Source organism: Argentina anserina, chromosome 6 (assembly GCF_933775445.1).
Source record: "Argentina anserina chromosome 6, drPotAnse1.1, whole genome shotgun sequence".
Taxonomy (NCBI): Eukaryota; Viridiplantae; Streptophyta; class Magnoliopsida; order Rosales; family Rosaceae; genus Argentina; species Argentina anserina.
In genome coordinates, this window is record NC_065877.1 from 10,872,494 (window position 1) to 10,888,559 (window position 16,066).

Below are 16,066 nucleotides of genomic sequence, written 5' to 3' on the forward strand. Positions count from 1 at the left end.
AATGTGAAGGTAAAACCACGGGATGATCTCCGAAAAACTTCAACTATAAAATGAGATTACAATCTCTAATCTCTTTAGATCACTAGAGGAATAACTTTCAAGAATCACTCTTGGCTAACATGCAGTAGGCTAAACAAGAAGGATTGTTTTCTCTATTTTTCTCTACTTGAACACAGACCTCACACTACTGCGTAAATACATAAAGAACAAGATATATATTCTCCTTTACTCTCTAGCTCCTTCTAGAATATGAAGGGATCACCCAGACCAAGAAACAATGAATCTATATTGTTTCCAATACCCAACTGCACTCTTGAGAATATAAACGACTTCTTTTTCTCTTTTCCAAGATATATAGACCAGCGAGGATTTAATGACCAACATAATAATAAAAATAAGAGTTTTAAATGAGGAGGGAACTCCAACAATCTCCCCCTTCCCGACTCAAGCTTCATTGACGCATACCAACCAAGAAAGTACAGTTCTCATGCTTGCCTTTAGGAAGAGACTTCGTTAACATATAAGCAATGTTGTCACTTGTGTGCACCTTTTCTATCATCATCAACTTTCTTTCAAATTTCTCACGAATCCAATGGTACCTCATTTCAATGTGCTTGGACTTGGAATGAAAACTTGGATTCTTGCTGAGATGAATTGCACTTTGATTATCACAATAGATGACATGCTTACTTTGATGCAATCCAAGCTCTTGGAAATATCTCCTCAACCATAACATTTACTTGCAACATTCAACAACAACAATGTACTTTGATTCTGTGGTAGATAAAGCCACACATTTTTGCAATTTGGATTGCCAAGAAACAGCTCCCCTGCAAAAGTAAATAAATATCCTGAAGTAGACCTCATTGTGTCTTTATCACTAGCCATATCTGCATCAGTAAAGTCTTGAAGAATAGGCTTATCACTCCCAAAGCATAAACACACTTTAGATGTACCTCTAAGTATCTTAAAATCCATTTAATTGTTGTCTAATGTTCTTTACCCGCATTTGCAAGAAATCTGCTCATTACACCCACTACATAGCCAATATCCGGCCTCGTACAAACCATTGCATGCATTAAACATCCTATAGCAGAACCATATGGAACTTTCTCCATCTCTTCCCTCTCTTTTGTATTAGAGGGACTCAACTTAAAATGAGCAGCAAGAGGAACACTTACAGATCTTGCTTTGTCCATGTTGAATCTCTCAAGCACTTTCTCAATGTAACTCTCTTGAGATAGCCAAAGCTTGCCTTTCTTTTTGTCATGAGTGATCTGCATGCCAGGAATCTTCTTTGCAGCCCCCAAATTCTTCATATAAAAGGATTCATTCAATCTCTTCTTCAGCTCCACAATTGCACCTAAATTTGGACTTACAACCAACATGTAATCAAACATAAAATAACAAGATAATAAAGTCATGAGTTGAGGATTTTCGAATAAACACACAATGATCGGAGATCGTCCTCTTGAATCCATTATCCACCATGAAAACCTCAAAATTTTTGTACCACTGATGAGGTGCTTGTTTGAGCTCGTAAAGACTCTTATTCAATTTGCATACCATGTGCTCCTTGCCTTCAACTTCGAATATCTATGGTTATTCCATGAAGATGTCTTCTTCTAATCTCCATGAAGAAGAGATGTATTGACGTTAAGCTGCTCAATTTCCAGATTCATACTTGCTGCCAATCCCAACACAACACGAATGAAGTTCATCTTCACCACTGAAGAAAATATTTCGTCGAAGTCAACACATTTCTTTTGAGCAAAGCCTTTAACAACCAGCATCACTTTGTACCTTGGTTCAGAATTTTCAAAATGTTTGATCTTGAAAATCCACTTGTTCTTGAGCACTCGCTTTCCTTCGGGTCTTTCCACCAATTCATATGTTGAATTCTTATGTAATGAATCTATCTCCTCTTGCATAGCTTTCAACCGTTTATCTTTGTCACTAGCATTCTCAACATCTTGGAAGTATTCTGGTTCACCTTCATTTAAGAGAAGAACATACTCATTATATGGATATTTTGTAGAAGGCTTGTGTGTTCTTGTGCTTCTTCTCAACTCTGGTGCTTGCTCAATAACCGGTGGCTGCTCTTGTTGCATTACTTCAGGAATTTCTCGGTTGTTTCTAGCCTGATCACTTTGATCACCATTAGGAACTTTATTTGCTTCTTGCTCAGCTCCATTACCAACTTTTTCATTCATAGGATGATTGATATGATCTAGATCAATAAGATTATCATCATATGTCTCCGGTGCCTCCACATTTTCAGCCTTCTCAACGATGTCTTTAATTGTTTGATCTTTAAAGAACACTACATCTCAGCTGCGAACCACCTTCTTTTTAAGAGGATCCCATAATTAGTAGCCAAACTTCTCATTTCCGTACCCAATGCATACACACTACTTAGTTTTCTATTCAAGCTTCCATCTTTTTTCCTTTGGGACATGCACAAAAGCTCTATTGTTAAAGGTATTCAAGTGATAATAAGAGACATCTTTTGAAGACCACAATTGATTTGGAACATCGCCATTTAGAGGAGCCGATGGTGACAAATTCCTTCTCCCGGGCCTCCCATTTGATCTGAAAAGATCGCCGCTCCTCCCATTTGAGCCGATGGTAAAGATCGCCGCTCCTTTAACACTCCATCTGCGATGACTTCAAATTGGGTCTCCATTTTCTCCAACTTGTCCTCATAATCCTTCCCCAACTTGGCTATGTCCACCTTGTTCTTATCCGCCAATTCCATCTCTTTCTTCTTTACCAAGTCGTCCGCCCGCTTCCGAACATAGGCCTGTGATTTCCGAAAATTTTCGTTATCCCCCCAGTGTTGTCACCTCTTTCTCCTTACTCGCTAGCTCTTCCCACATGCGCGCCACCTCCGAGTCACTGGAGTTAAGGACTCTCGCCCTTTCCAGACTACATCTCACAACTCCTCCACAGCCCATTCCGCCTCCGCCATCCGGATGTAGTCCGCCACCCTCTGGTCCTCCATCACTGTCAGGGTCCAGGCTAGCTGTTGATTCGCCCTGATGTACTCGGAGACATTCCCCTTCTTTTCAGCCACCATTTTCTAATAGTGGGCGAGGAGGTCATCTTGAGCGCCATACATCTGGCCACAGGCTACAACCACACCTAATTGGACAACCAAAAATACAAAACATAAGCCAGGGGAATGAACTTAATTGCACCAACTTCTTCTCATTCTCCTGGAAGTTCTCTACCGGGTCGTCATTGTCCTGGAGAGTTGGCCCTTAACATGTGTGGCTTTAATACCGGCTCGAGTCTCCCCACTTGCGGAGTGCGAGCTCCTCTTGGACTTCTTGTGAGCCCTGTCAGTCGCGACCTCTTCACGGGCCATTTTTGTTCCTTACCCAAAAGGCCCGCGTCCACCCTTACCTGATCTGACACAGTCTCTAGATCGATTAACTCCTGTAGTGGGTGCGGCTTCAACACATCAGACGTGAGGTTTGCCCCATGCGTGCTTGTCCGCCCGAACATTTGCGCGCTCCACTTCAGGCTCAACTTTGGGACCTCGCTTCCGATTAGCTTCCCCCACCACCTCTTCTTGCCGCAGCTCAACCTTCGGCACCTCCTCCTCGTCCTATGGAGCATCCTCCACATGCACCTCTTCACCCGGCCCTCTCCCCTCCCCCTCCGGGTCCATCGCCACCATCTCCTCCTCCATAGTCAGAGCCTCTAGTGGCTCCCCAGTGGGAGTAACCCCCCCCAATAAGCGGCCACCATGGCCGGCAACAAGCCATACTCCTCCCGGGGGAGCAGAATTTGGAAGAACCCATCCTCATCCAATTCTCCTGGCGGTGGCACAATCCCGTTCCTGATCGCGGGATCAATATCATCGCTTCGCACCACGATCACCTCTTACTCTAACACCCGGACAATCTCCTCGTCCGAGACATTGTCATTCGTCCCTTGTTTTTTCCTTCCCGACATTGCGCCCTCCACTGGAGCCGTTGCACATTAAACTCTTGGTTAACTTGGGGCCAACCTTGAAAAACAATGAATAACATCTAACTAACACCTACCTGACATCACCCCCATTCGGTAGTGTTTGTACACTATGAAGCGTCACAACCGATATGCACTTCAAAAGGCAGCATGAAATGCCCAGATACATCTAGACAACCGCTTCTCCATTAGCGGTGTGAGGTGGGTCACCACGGGCACTACAATAACTGACAATCGGCGGTCAAATAACAAGCCAAAAACATTAAACTCAGGGGAAGTGCAAAGTAAACTTACCAATGGGCTGAAAGTTCCTGGGGGACTTCGAAACAGGTGTTTTCCCTTGCCACAGCCCCCCATAACAAATACTCAGTCCCGACAGTGATTTGGGGTGTACCTCGGACAGTCGGTCACAAGCGGCGAATACTTTCGCATATGCGGGATCAACTTCACGTAGCCCCCGCTCCTCGCCTTGTTGGTGTATTTAATCATCCAACACGACATAAACTCCTACCAGCACGACATCTGCTACCTCAAGGCCTTGAATATCACGTCAGTCCCGAGCAGTTGCCTCCACATGTTTGGCGTGACCTAACCCGACGCCACATTCAGACACGACAACATGTATTGAACGAAGTTAGGTAACGGGAACGTAACTCCGCACGCCATGACAAACTCTGACACGCAATACGACCCTGGCGCCGGGTCATAAGCATCTTGCCCTCCGCCGATTAGGCACAAGATTATCTCCTCCGACACTTTGAACAAAGTCTGAATCGCTGCTACCTCCTCCGCTGTGGCACACGCCCCGGGCGAGTCGATAACCTTGTCACTCAAGTAATACTGATCCGCTGCCCCACTTGCCTCCACTTCTGCATCTCTTCTCTCCGCCATATCTTCTATAACCTTCACCAAAATGCCCAACAGGTTATTTGCTAAACCAACATCATTTAGCAGAGACAAACTCCCTGAAACGCCCCCCCAAATAACAGCCCAATCCGGCGTACTCGAACCTGGGACAGTCAAAGTCGAAGCATCGACTCTCTTTCATTTGCTACAAGCCCCCCTCCAACATACATAATTAGCCCATAACCACAAATCTGGCTCCTAAAACCCAAAAAGGGGTCGAAAAATTCCTTTTCGTAGTTTGAATTGGAGAACTATGTCGATTTAGTTGGTTGCAAACGCCGAAATCCTCAAACTCCAATAGGTTTTTCTTCTCACTTTTCTCAGTCAGAAAATACAAATGCACAACTGTGAGCAGTCCCCTTCTTCACTATATATACATAAACCAAACTGATCCGAGCCGTTTCAACACCACGTGCCCCGCTAACTCTTAACCTCTCGATTTCACAAAACCATGCATTAAACGCGCGCACATTCCCTATTAATCATACTTTTTTCACGCCCACTCAGTTCCCCAAACAGGTAATTATGAGTGATAACGTCATTGCCGCCTCAGTTCACCTGGACCCACCACTCTATCCCTTGCAATAAATACCAGACAATCGTGACAAGTTGGCCACTTGTCGCAGCATGCCTCAGGTGCTTTTGCTCTGGAGCTTTCTTAACTATGGACTTTGGGGACTCGCCAGGTTGCTTCGGATCCATGGATGCTTTGACTGCTTGTAAACCTTTGGGCCTAGCACTAAGATCGTAAGTAACTCGCCAATTTGCTCTGGATCTATGGGTGCTCCGACTGTTAGTCAACCTTTGGGCCCAACACTGAGATCCTTGGTCACTCGCCAGGTTGCTCCGGATCCATGGATGCTCCGATTATTAGTCAGCCTCCGAGCCTAGCATTGAGATCCTAGGTAACTCGCCAATTTGCTCTAGATCCATGGGTGCTCTAACTACTAGTCAACTTCCGGACCCAGCACTGAGATCATAGGTCACTCGCCTATTTGTTCCGGATCCATGGATGTTCCGACTGCTAGTCAACCTCCAGGCCTAGCATTGAGATCCTAAGTCACTCGCCAATTTTCTCCTAATCCATGGATGCTTGGACTGCTAGTTAGCCTCCGAGCCTAGCACTGAGATCCTATGTAACTCGTCAATTTGCTCCGGATCCATAGGTATTCCGACTGCTAGTTAGCCTCCAAGCCCAGCACTGAGATCCTAGGTCACTCGCCAAGTTGCTCTGAATCCATGGATGCTCCGACTGCTAGTCAGCTTCCGAGCCTAGTATTGGGATCCTAGGTAACTCGCCAATTTGCTCCAGATCCATAGATGCTTCAACTGCTAGTCAGCTTCCGGGCCCAGCACTAAGATCATAGGTCACTCGCTTATTTGCTCCGGATCCGTGGATGCTACGACTGCTAATCAACATCCGGGCCTAGCACTGAGATCCCAGGTCGCTCCTACTTAGGAATCCGCCGACAATGACAATTAAAAACCCCCACCCAAGAAATCTCCTTGACCGGGGACTTGTTAATACCTCCCCTGGACAGGGTGATTCCTGGCGGGATTCCCCATCGTTCCGGCCGTCAGACATGCCGGAGTAAGCCCAGCTCGGCGGGGCACTGAGTTGGCAGGGCAAGTCACACCACCTCTAGCTCAGGCGTCGTTGCTCGCGAGAGCAGTAAAAAACATACTATACGAGCCATCTCCTACATTGGGAAAGGGAAACAACACTTCCCCTAACGCGTCTATAAAAGCAGCTAGAAACCTTCTAAAACGGGTAACGTATTTTTAAGTCCTTAACTTGCAAGCTTAAGTCCTGACTTAGTTCTAACTTAAACTTCGGAGAGTCATATGCCGGTGTACCGCTGGCCCTTGACCTTAACCCCGGATTTATGCAGGTAATTTGGTCCAGAAAGATACAAGTTGCGTGAATAAGATACCCCGGATTTTACACTAGCAACATGTTTAGTTAGTTGCAATAGATGACTCGTTGTTCGAACATGGTTAAGAACTTATGGTCTACGCCTTATCAAGCCAAAGTTGAGAGATTGATACGTCGCCATCAGAAAAGTATAAACACACTGATAGCTCAGGCAGTCGGGCCGTTAAATCAACCATATGTTTTCTTCCACTTTCTTTCTCTGTCGGCCTTTTCTTTATTTCTTTGTCCACTTTCTCTGTAATAGAGCAAAATTGATATATCTATTTCCCATATATGATATATGTATAATTCAATAATTGTATGGCTTAATTAGTACGTATGCACGTCTAGAATATATAATATGTGCACACAAGCATCGTGCATCGGTGCATGTACACAGTGATAGTCTGAGTATATATATATATATATATATAATCCCTATTTAGAGTGAAATTTCATTCTGAAATTAAAAAGTGAAGTTTCAATTTTAGCACACTTTTCGGTCAAATGTTTTCACCAGAAGCGATTCAATATTGAGGTATGTCATTCAAGATTATCTCTACAAAATTTCATCTAATTCAGACATCGTTAAGGTATTGAAATTAGATTAAATAAATGAATGAATTAAAACTGTTCAACGTGAACCGTTCGTGTAAATCTCAATTTTGAAAGCTCAAACCATTGTCAAATTGGATGAAACTTTGCAGAGATGATCTTGAATATCATACCTCAATATTGAATCGCTTATGGTGAAAAAATTTGACCGAAAAGTGTGCCAAAATTGGAACTTCACTCTGTAATTTCAGAGTGAAGCTTCACTCTGGATAGAGACTATATATATCCAGAGTGAAGTTCCAATTTTGACACACTTTTTGGTCAAATATTTTCACCATAAGTGATTCAATATTGAGGTATGATATTCAAGATCATCTCTACAAAGTTTCATCCAATTTGACAATGGTTTGAGCTTTCAAAATTGAAATTTACACGAACGGTTCACGTTGAACAGTTTTAATTCATTCATTCATTGATTTAATCTAATTTCAATACCTTAACGATGTCTAAATTAGATGAAATTTTGCAGAGATGATCTTGAATAGCATACCTAAATATTGAATTGCTTATGGTGAAAACATTTAACCGAAAAGTGTGCCAAAATTGGAACTTCACTTTGAAATTTCAGAGTGAAACTTCACTCTGGATAGGAACTGTATATATTCTTGGTTGGGGAGGTCCGCACCAATATTTTGATGCATATTTCTATTTTTTTATATCATTTTTCAATCGCATTTTTTTATTTCCACCGTCTAGTATTTAGATAATATTGTGTACATCATCTCTGCAAAATTACAGCCAATTTGGTAATCGTTAATGCCCTCAAAATTGTATTTTTCTGTTAAAAATATGAACGGTTCATATTTGACTGAATTCAGTCCGTCCATTTGTTTTTCGATTTTGAGGGCCTTAACGATCACCAAATTGGCTGAAATTTTGCAGAAATGATATACAAAATATTATCTAGATATTAGACGGTGGAGATGAGACAATTCGATTAAAAATGGTGAAAAAATAGAAATCCGCACTAAAACCATCGGTGCAGACCTCCTTAGCTAAGAAATTATATATATATATATATATATATATATATATATATTTGACACACCTTTCCTCCCATCGAGTTGTGAGTGCTTCATTCAGGCTAGGCAACCCGCCCAAACATGTTGTAAATTAGGCTCACCAACTTTCAATCTCTTCAACCAGAAAATGTACATATCTTCGTCGGGCAATATTACGATCGATCGACGTGATTATGCTATTCGAATTGGAGAACGTACAGCAGCATATGGTCATTTGAAAATATCCGGCCATGAATTATTGAGCACATATTCATTCAAGGTCACTCGTTCAAGTTTGTATAGCAGATTGCTCTAAAAGTATGCTCTAATTCAACTTAATCAACTAATATGATGGAATCAGACCAAAAAAAAAAAACTAATATGATGGAAGATGTTCCTAATTGGAAACCCTCGGAAAGTGTATCTCAACAAAGTTGCTTTAAGCTCGTCATCCAGGATAAGGATGACTAAAACTCAGAATAATACATCCCCAAACACTAGCATGTCTTGCGAATCCCGACTGCGTACGTACACTTTTCATTTGTATATGAGATCAAACAAGAAGCACACGATCGACATGAAAAAACGATCACGTCGTCCATCTTTTGAACTCAAAAGGGTCAAGGCCAAGATACGATTTAAATTCCCTTTCTTTGGAGCTGGGATATTCAATATATTTTGTAGCTCATCTATATATCCGTTTGTACTCGTTTAATAGAACTCCAAATTAAAAGTTCATTTCAGGGCCTAGAAGATCAAGATTAAAAACACTAGGGAAGACTAATTGGCTAACTAGGAACCAAGAGAATGACACGATTAATTAACTGATATTAATATTTCTTAATCGAAGCAATACGTTAAGGATCAAGAATTTGGAGAACTATTCAAAGTTCAAGAATTTTGAAAGTACCTAGGAGCTTTAAACAGTAAACACAGTTGCAGAACCAGAAGATTAATTCACAGTGTAAAAACCTCAATGAGGGAAAACACACTGTGATCAGTAATTGAATTAACTTGTAGATACAAAGGACAACAAATATCCTGTTCTATTACACAATCGGATGAACACACCAAACAGCAATGAGACACTACTGTAGTTCAAACTATCTAAATTATATTTAACAATTAAGATGAATGAACTATCTACTCTAACACAGTAGAATTTGATGAGCAACTCTATAACACAGTTGCAACCTTTATCAAGGAACAAGAACTCTTTATCACAGTCTTGATTCTCTTCACATGTATTTTTGTTGGACTTCTCAGCACTCTATGCTATTATATTCTTCACAAAAACACTCAAGCAACACAGTATACAAGATGAGTTTGTTTCAGAATTTTCAGTGATGTACTCTCTAGCCGAGGAATCCTCCCACACCGATTATCAAACTCAGATATATATACATGAACAAAATCAAGCAGTCAGCATGTTACCAAGATTTAAGCCGGTAGAACAGGAGTCATGTTTCCAGAAAAAGGTATTAGTAAAACCAGAATACCTGGAAGCATGTTTTCTGAAAACATTCCACTATCATAATACCTCGAGCTCCCCCATAATTATAGGCTCAATGAATTTTATCAATTAAGGACATAGTTTAGATAAAAGACAGAAGGATCTCACAATATTCGAGTTTTGCACGATTCCTGAGTTGACTAGGAAAGCCAATATCTTCATTCTCCCCCATTGGCATTCATATTCAACTTACTGAAGTATAACCTGCAAAACTCAAACTGTCCAGATATGCATATAACCATGAACTGATGAAGTTGGAAAATAAAGGGATCAGTTTCCATCCTTTCTCTTCTCTAAATAACAAGACGAAATTTAAATGATCATACCAAGGTATTTTGTGCTTATGCACTTACAAAACAACAGAACATTACTTAATAAAAAAGTTCAAATTTAAACAAAAGAAATCATAAAACAGACACAATAAACTTCAAATTCTCCCCCATTGAATATGACTGCCTATGAGTGCCAACCGGCTGATGAGGAGATTGAGTAGAAGCTTCTCATGGATCAGTAGCCGGAGCAACGGTGGTTGTATGAATTGCAGGAGTAGTAGAGTCCACTGTCCCATTGGGAAGCACCAGGCGAAAAAGAGCTTGAATAGTGATCATTTTCTCCTGCAATTGCACCTGAACTTGAGTGAAGCTGTCAAGACGATCCAAGATAGATGTGACAGAGGTACGCATATTTTCCTCCAGAAGCATGAGATACGTGCCAAATTCTTCCATTGTGTTCTGCTCATGAGGTACTTGAGGACGCCAGGGTTCTCCCTCAAATCGGCAAGGAGGAATCATACCTGTGTACCCTTCCATGTTTGGTGGAGGAGGAACACGAGGTTCCATTGGGGGAATCAGAATGCCAGGAGGAAAGATAGGGAGAGAATATCCATCTTGAGGAGATGAAGGAGAGGAGGACCGACGAGGCTTAGAGGGGTTAGATGATTCACCGAAGGACATGTGAGTATTTTCCAGTTTTCTCATTCTTTTGAGACCTCCACAAACAGAACCAAGACCTAGAATGAAGTTAGGGTTAATGAGTAAGAATGGAAGAGGTGGAGTCCTTTTTTAAAATGAGCGTGGGAGCAACTGAAGCGGCAAGGTATCCTATGGTCCAAGAAGCGGAACCGTCAGGATTGATCCACTGAATCGTCATCTTTTGACAATGCACACAGACCTAATTGACAGGTGTAACAAGACTAGTTTGAAGAAAAAATCCCTGTTTGAGTTAGGAGAACAAATGGCTAATCAAAACTAAACCTGAGAATAAGATTTTGACATTGAGAGTACTGTTGGAATAACCACTAAGCCTTGAGCAACAGCCATTGTGCAACAATATGTATAACCATGAATTTAATTCTTTATAGGTTACTGGCAGAGCATATCAACAAGAGAAAAGAAAAGCAATTATTCACTGTACCATAGCACCGTTCAACTAAGCTTGTGATAAGGAATCTATCAACTGAAACAATAGAGTAACACTAAGATTTCAACTGCATCAGACGAAAGAACATAAATTTTCCAATATGGAGAGTGAATCACAGCTGAGTAATTTTGACAATTTGAGCAACAACACTCCCCCTTATACCATTCTGTAACACTCTTTTATGGTCTGATTTCACAACTTATGTAGCAAGCGGCAGGGAACACTCCCAAGTCAGATGACTTTAGGGTGCTAGATGTATCAAGGACATCATGAACCCCAAGACTCAAGTTGGAAATTCGTACCTGTCAACCTCCAATGGACCAAACCATTCTTGTTTCTATCCCACCACCCCGATTAAGTTTTAACCAAAGCAGTGGTTACTTTAGGAATAGCCTGGCCGAACTACACAGTTTTTTTTTTTAACTTTCCTTGTATCCCCTGGAGTTTGATTTTTTTCTTTATTATTCAGCTAGATTTCCACCACAAAAGTCATTTATTTGTACAACCGACTGATACACAAGATACATGAGTGTTAAGCAGTTGCACAATCCAGAAACAGAAATAACAAACAAACTCTTAGAGGAAAAATGGTAGAGTGAAAAAAGCATAATCCAACAACATGTTAAGCTAAGATCCAGTAAGTCTATATCACATATTATTATTAGTTTAAGTCTTATTTGAGTAAGTGATGCAATGACAGGTTCAAGGCTCAGTGCAAATGCCAAGAGCATTGCGCAAGTATTCAAAACGAGATGTATCAAGAGGTTTAGTTAAAATATCAGCAAGTTGTTTTTCTGTTTCAATAAAACACAACTCAAGGATGTCTTTTTCAACTAAGTCTCGAATATAATGATACCTAAGATCAATGTGCTTGGTCCGAGAGTGTTGGACATGATTTTTGGCAATGCTTATAGCACTGGTGTTATCACAGAAAATTGTGAGCTTTCCTTGTAGCAAGCCATAGTCTTTGAGCATTTGTTTCATCCATACCATTTGTGTACAGCAGCTTCCAGCGGCAACATACTCAGACTCGGCTATAGAGAGTGAAATACAATTTTGTTTTTTACTATGCCAAGCCACTACGTTTGTTCCCAAGAAAAAACATCCTCCGGAAGTGCTTTTTCCATCTTTCATAATTCCTCCCCAATCTGCATCTGAGTAGCCTGTAATTTCTGCATTAGATTCATTAGTGTAAAATATACCACAATGTGTTGTACCGGACACGTATCTGATAATTCTTTTTACAGCTTCTATGTGTGACTCTTTAGGATTGGTTTGGAACCTTGCGCATACTCCAACACTGAAGGAGATGACTGATCTGCTGGCAGTGAGATAGAGTAAGCTTCCTATCATACTTCGATAGAGAGTCGGATCCACCGATTTGCCTTCCTTGTCCTCATGTAGTTTTGTAGTTGTACTCATTGGATTGGTCACAACTTTCTTGCTTGACAAACCAAACTTCTTCACCAAATTTTCTACATACTTTGTTTGTGAAATGAATATCCCAGAATTCATTTGTTTAACTTACAAACCAAGAAAAAATGTCAATTCACCTAGATTACTCATCTCAAATTCATTAGTCATGACAGATGCAAAGTCTGTAACTAGTTTATTTGAGGTAGAGCCAAAAACAATATCATCTACATAAACCTGTGCCACAATAAAATCATTTTAAAAATTTTTAACAAACAAGGTTCTGTCAATAGATCCTCTAACATAACCTTGATTAATTAAATGACTAGAGAGACGGTCATACCATGCCCTTAGAGCCTGTTTAAGACAATAAAGGGCTTTCTGCAACTTGTAGACATACTCAGGATGATGAGGATCAATAAAGCCTTTTGGTTGTTCTACAAAAACCTCCTTATCTATTACGCCATTCAGAAATGCTGTTTTGACATCCATTTGATAGAGTTTGAATTTCAGGTGACAAGAAATAGCTATTAACAATCTCACGGATTCCATTCGGGCAACAGGTGCGTATGTTTCTTCATAATCAAATCCTTCTTTCTGAGAGTAACCCTGTGCCACCCGTCTGGCTTTGTTTCTCACAACAGTGCCATGTTCATCTAACTTATTTCTAAATATCCATTTAGTTCCAACAACATTTGAGTCTTCAGGCCTTGGAACAAGTTCCCACACTTGATTTTTTGTGAATTGATTTAGCTCCTCTTGCATGGCTTGAGTCCAGTACCTGTCTGTTAAGGCCTCTTTCACAGTTTTGGGTTCCACCAGGGAAACAAATCCATAGCAACCTATGATATTTGTTTCTTTGTCATGAGTTTCAACAAAGCAGGTCAATGCTTTTTCTAGCTGATCACCTTGAGAAGTCTTATTTCTGGTTTGAATTCCATCATTCATCTTTCCGATCACATTACTTGTATCATGGTCTTTCTAAACTTGCTTAAACCCAGTCCTTTTTTGTGATACATGTCTGAGATTCTCGTCTTCATCATCAGTTGATCTGTTATTGTCATAGTCTTTTTTCTCCATTGAGCAAGATGGGCTTTCATCAACCTGACTACTAGGCATATCATCAACCGACACATTAATAGTAACAACAACCTTTTTTGTTATTTTATTGTATACCCTATAAGCTGAACTGTTCATATCATAACCAATAAAAATACCTGGATCAGTTTTGGAGACAAACTTATTTAGACTCTCACCTTCCCTGAGAATGTGACAAGGACTTCCAAACACATGAAAATGACCAACATTTGGCTTTTTCCCTTTCCAGATTTCATATGCAGTTTGATCACTGCCACTCATGAGAAAAACTCTATTTAACACATAGCATGCATTGTTCATAGCTTCTGCCCATAATTTTTCACTGAGTCCAACTGAGTGAAGCATTACTCTTCCCATGCCAAGTAAAGATCTGTTCTTCCTTTTCAACTATGCCATTTTATTGAGGGGTTCTTGGAGCTGAACACTCATGAAAAATGCCATTCTCATGACAAAAGTTAGCAAAAGATGCATTTTTAAATTCAGTACCATTATCTGATCTTATCCTTGCCAGTTTAAGATTTGAATATTGCTTTTGCCTGGTCAGTTGTTTACTCAATCCGAGAAATGACTCAAAGGCTTCATCTTTTGTGATAAGAAAATCTACCCAAGTTAACCTAGAGAAATCATCAACTATTACCATAATATAAGACTTACCTGACATGCTTTGAGATTGAGTTAGTCCCATTAGGTCCATATGCAAAAGTTCCAGACAATGAGTGGCAGCGGTTGAGTTAACCATTTTATGTGATGACTTGGTTTGTTTACCAGATTTATAATTACCACACATCTTGTCTGTTCTTCCACTTAGTTTAGGATCCCTCTCAGACACTGCTGATTTGACAATTTTTGAAGATCCTGATAGTTTACATGACCTAATCTTTTGTGCCAAAGTTCAAATGTTTCATCAGTGGTAATGGTCTTAAGACATTTGTTAGAAAATAAAACACATAAATCTGTTGAAGCATGATAATAATTGTCAATAGATCTTTTACCACCCAAAACAACATTACCTTGATCATCAAGAACAATACATCTTTTCCTGTTAAACCAAACATCTTCAAACTCGTCAGTCAATTGACTTACACTTATCAGATTTGTTGCCAACCCTTCCACAAATAATACATTCTCAAGTCTTCCAAGATTTTGAGATTCTACTGTACCTTTTCCAAGAATAGTGGCTTTTCTTGCATCTCCAAAAGTTACAGTTCCCGAAACTATATTTTCATTTAGAGCAGTGAAATGCTCTATGTTTCCACACATGTGCCTTGAGCACCACTGTCAATATACCAAACATCATTTCTTCTGGTATTTACAGCAGTAAGAGCCACAAGGCAGGTGGCTTCGATCTGGTTCACATCATAGGACATGCTGACAGACATGCACTGTTCATTGAAGTTTTCCTTCTTTTTCCAGACTTTATGATCACCAGCAATCTGTCTCTTAATTCTAGCATATTTCTCAACAAATTCATTAGTGTCAGGAATATTAGTGCATTTAGTTTCAAGAATTTCCAGTCTAGTGTGGATTTTTGCAAGCATAATTTTTTTTTTTGAGTCTGCCTATCATGTTCAGCATGCACATCAGAGAATTTCCTAAATTTGCCACTGGTTACTTCAAAAACATTAGAGAGTTTAGTTTTGAGGCCAGTCAATTTGGTTTCTACATTTTTTAATCTTTCATGATAAGCATGTTCATGTTGCTGAGAGGGGAGAGGATTTACTGACCCCACTTTACTTCCTAAGATATCATACTCATTGTCTCTCTTTGACTTAATAAATTTAATTCCTTTGTATCTAGAATCAATTGATGTACCTTTAGAATTTTCACCAGAGTAGCCAAGTCCAAAGTTGTTTTTGAAGTTTCGAACTATCCCAAGCATCTTGACCGCTACTTGTGAGCTATGATGAAATTGCTCGAACTTGTCATTTGTACGAGTGATTTGTTCCTGCAAAAAAATCATTTTCATGGGTGAGATTTGAAATGATATTGTGTTGAGTTTTTACCTGTTCCGATAACTTTTCCACTTTGATCAAAAATGTCTTCCTAGGAGTTATCCATTCTTCTTCTGTGCCAACACATGACAGTTCCTCTATTCTTTTCTCAAGAGTTAATTTTTGATCATCCCAAAAGGTTTGTTTGTCACAAATTGAATGTTCTTTCTTTTCCAAGGATCTTTTTAGTGTTGAAACTTGAGTCTCCAGCTAAACA